Raw genomic sequence first — 4,835 nt, forward strand, 5'->3', positions numbered from 1 at the left:
CGTTAAATAGTTCTCGAGATATAGCTTTTTAAAAAGCAACATTTCATAAAAATGTTGTAAAGAATGTATTGAAAGATCAGTAGTAAGTGAATTTATTTCGAGAAATCTATATCAAAAAACCATTTGACTTACAGATGTCTTTTAGCACTCAAATTAAAGCTAGTTAAATGAGCTATAAAGTAGTTTATGACGTTTATTTTCTTAGGAGTAGTAATTTCTATGAAATTTGCTAAAATAAATTGATTTATAGTTGAGTTATTCGGACAGATTTTCATTTGCCAAATTTATATTCATATGTAAATATCATAAAAATTACTACCCCTACGAAGATAAGTCTCATAAACTACTTTATAGTAAGTTAAATTTCCTTTATTTCGAGTGTTGGCAGACATATGTGCGTCTTATGGGTCTAGAGATATATTTTTTCAAAAATCCAACATTTTATTCGAATACATAACTATAAATAAGTTTATTTTGACAAATATCATAAAAACTGCTACTCCTACAAAGATAAACATAATTAACTATTTTGTAGTAAATTTAACTAGCTTTAATTTTAGTGCTGGCAGATATCTCTACGTCTTATGGTTTCTGAAGTGAAGTTTTTCATAAATCAAACTTATTGTCTGAACAACTATAAATCAGTTTATTTTAGCAAATATCATGAAAACTACTATTCCTACAAAGTTAAAGGTCATTAACTACTTTATAGTACAATTATTTAGCTTTAATTTGAGTGCTAATAGACATCTGTACGTCGAATAGTTATTGAGATATAGATTTCTCAAGATAGATTCACCAACTACTGACATTTCAGTACATTTTTACGAAATGTTGCTTTTTAAAAGGCTATATCTCGAGAACTATTGGACGTAAATAGCTCTATTATGGCTCATATTTCAGCAAATTTACTCTTCTTTAAATAATATTCTTTTTTATTTTCTAGTGTTGTTGGTAGTTTTTAAGATACAGAGCTCCGAATGAAAAATTAATGTTTTTTTAAGGTTTTGAAACAGTTACCATTTTTTATTCCCCCAACCTATACTTGGCAAATTCATCAGTTTTGACTAGTAATTATACATAGTTTTCATTAAAGTAATAAAAAATTGGAGTGAGATAACTGCCTTTTTTTCTGCCCGGCTCTTGTAGTAAGAGGCCCTTCATGGTGAACTCTCTCTCCGAAGGTCTCGCGGAATTTTTCTGTCTTAAAAAAAATATTATTTTTAAATTAATATCAAACAATTATATAAAAAAAAAGAAATATTTTTTTAATGATATTTCTTATTATATACAGATGATTGACCGAATGTAAATTACTGTAAAAGATAATTTGGGTTATGGTTAAGAAATGTATAATATAAAATATACTATTTCTGTGTTTTAATAACCAAAGTTTTGACCCACATTGGAGGAAAGACGTCTTGCATACTGGAATGGTTGTAATGACTATCTATTACTTATAATACGACTTCCCTGTTACATTTTAAATTAGCTAAATTAAGTGTGTGTAGTTATTTCATGAACAAAACAATACCTAAAAAGTGGAATTAGATTTCATTCAAAATATTACCATTCAAATATGTTTTTGTTGTTTTAAGATTTTTCGTACTCCTATAGTCCCTCTAACTTGAGTTAGAAAATTTAACTTAGGGTTGAATTTTTTTTTGAAATTTGAGTTAGAGCTAGATATTTCCTTTCGGGCCCTCAATTCTCATCTCTCCCTTCACATTTTATTGAAACAATGAAATCAATTTTTTGCTGCTCAACCTTTATTTCTGGGATTGAACTTTCAGCTTTTCTTGGAGTCAGGCCCAAGAATAGAAAACTATATCTTTTGGACATACTGGAAGATTATTGATTAACCGTGTGTATAGATGAATGGAATATGGTCCGGGTGCGGTCAAAAAAACTCAAATTAGGCTCAATAAAATAGTATAATTCTACTATTTGAGTTTTTTTGACCGCACCCGGACCATATTCCATTCTCCTTATATATCTTTTGTTATAGCGAGAAATCATTTTTGAAATTAGCAAAGATCTTTTCAATACATTGGGTGTGTTTTTGTGTTTCCAAAAAATATTTAGAATTTGGATTTAACCACTTTCGGAGGAACTGAACTTTCGGAATTTCGTCGAATTGCATGATTTTTTTCGTACCCTCTTATGGAAAAATATTTAGTGACACGTACAAATATAAAAATATATACAATAAGTGCACAATCCAAGTGAATTCCAAGAATAAAAAACCTTCAAATTTATATGAAATAAAATTATTTATATATTTTTTACTACGGAAATCTAAGTGGTACATTTTTTACAATTTTCAATACAGCATATTTGTATTCCAAATTTCAAGAATTGAATTTGAAAAAAATGTTCCTGGAATCTTTTGGAAGGCCAAAAAAACAATGGCCAAAAACACTTTATTGGACTTGAAAGCGGATCTGCTGACAAATGTAATTTAAAAATATGACTTGATAATTTATATTTTTCTATAAAATGTATACTTTTTAAGTAACGCGTAGATAAGATTTTCTTTACTTCATAACTTTTTCCTTGCATTTTTTCGAAGGTTTAATGAATATATGAAAAATTAAAGGTTTTAAAATATTTTACTTGGAGCAAATTACATTAAAATCGTTAGAACCGTTTTGGCAGTAGAGTTTAGAGAAAAGCATGTATTTCGGTTATTCGTTAACAACTAACTACTGCTATCCCGATTTGGTGCACAGGCATCGGGGGCCGAAATTCTACAAACCAAAAAAAAACGATCAAATCGGCACAGCCGTTCCTAAAATAATCGAATCACAGATACACTTAAATACAGACAGATAAGAGGCTAAAAAGAGGTTGTTTCTTTTTTTGACTCAGAGGTTTCTAAAACGGATAGATCAGCAGGTCGATAATTTTACCAGACAACAATACTCACCTCAGCATCACTCCTACCGTGTAAGGAAAGTAAAAAAGTAATTGTAATTCTTCTTGTACAATTACTATAATTATTATTGTGCATTAGAATTACAATTACATATAATTTAACTCAGATTTCGTTAATAGCTGTACACTTTTAATTTTAAAAAGCCATTGTACTGACTTCATTTTAACTTTTCGGTTTAAGGTATGGTTATATTTCTTCAGATGTGCAGAAAATTAAAATACTACTAATGGAACGCTGGAATTTCAATTTATTTTAACTTTTCACGTTCCTACAATATATTAAAGTCTGTTAAAATCTTTTCGAATGCACAAAAAATAAAATGATTTTATGAGCGGGTGCTTGCATATCGATTTATTTTTACTACTATAATATTAGTGTCTCCTTACATGTTTTCGGAGGGGCTGAAAATAAAAATAAAATTAATTTTATGACCGCGGGCTTGCATATTGATTTATTGTAACTTAAGGAAGATCGCTATCATAAAATCGATTTTATTTTCATTCTCAACAATCCCGAAAACATATAAGGAGATCCTAATTTTGTAAAAATATATCGATATGGAAGTGCGCGAACATAAAATAATTTAATAGAAATAATAGAAAATATATTTTCATCCTAAAAAGGATAGATATGCACATCGATAATTTGACACGACAACAATACTCTCCTTAGTATTACTCCCAGCGGATGAGGGAATTAAAAATTATAGAAAATTAGAATTATAAGAATAATGCAAAACGTGAAGAATAATGCAGAGCTCACATAGTCTGCTATCGAGAGCTAGGATTTCTGGTGGATAAGGAGTCAACATGGAGACAAGATGCCATTCCAATAAGACTGCGAGCAACGTCATCAAGGCCTGTCTGTCCTTAGAACCAATAATGATAATATTTCCAGAAGGAAGGTAAGTAAGTCTGTAAAGCCAAACCTTATTTTGACAGCGAAAGAAGATGGAAACCAGATCTTGTTTACTCGGGGCTGGAAAGGAACTTGATCATCGATGCCCAGACCGACAGTGGCAGTCCCCTAGTAACCTCCATTACAGCTGTCCAAATACAAACGGATGTTTTAGACCGGGCACAGAAATTTATGTGAAAAATAAATAATAAAAAACCGGTTTAAAAACCGATTTTTCCTCTACATTTGTTTTCACTACAATTCCCTTTATATATTTTTCTTTTAAAATTTATTGTATATATTGTTTTCGCTATAATACTGTACGCATTGGTGTTGGGCTATATATTGGCTAAATAAATAGTTTTTCGTTAATATTTTGAAACCTTTATTGACTGCCACCCGGACTATCTTCCTTCAATCTACTTCATACGGTCAACTTTCTTCTTCCAATATAAATTTTTAAAAAAAAACTTTCATTTGTTGGGTTGAGATAGACAGAACTTGTCAGGCTCATCTTACGACTCACATAAGCAAGGCGTATATATTTGGGCAGTATCTTCCACGAAACTTAAAGTAATAAGACGTGTGATAAGTCTGGCCAGAAATATAAAAGTGTGATGTAAAAATTCATTTTTATTGCATACAAGTTGTTCTGTGGCAAACAATGAACATATCGATTGTATTTCACTAGCCGTTGGTGAATCCTTTGTTTTGGCACCACTTGTTTTGAAGTCTTTGTTGTGAGCACTTCGAAGCCAGTGTTCTTGGTTCTCACTACACTTTGGACGTTATATGTTATATAACCGTAACAAATAGAACAGTAAGAACATTAAAAACATTTAATGATTGGAGAAGTTTGTCGGGGGCGCGGTCAGCAAAGAACAACATAAATAAACAAAACAATATTTATTTATTTTATGCCGACGTTTCGACCTGAGTTTCAGGTCTTCATCAGGGCTATAGAACAAAAGAGATAACAACAACATTTAGAGTAACATAC

The sequence above is a fragment of the Halyomorpha halys genome, unplaced genomic scaffold (assembly GCF_000696795.3).
Source record: "Halyomorpha halys isolate HHAL.00 unplaced genomic scaffold, Hhal_1.1 Scaffold2185.1, whole genome shotgun sequence".
NCBI classification, from domain to species: Eukaryota; Metazoa; Arthropoda; class Insecta; order Hemiptera; family Pentatomidae; genus Halyomorpha; species Halyomorpha halys.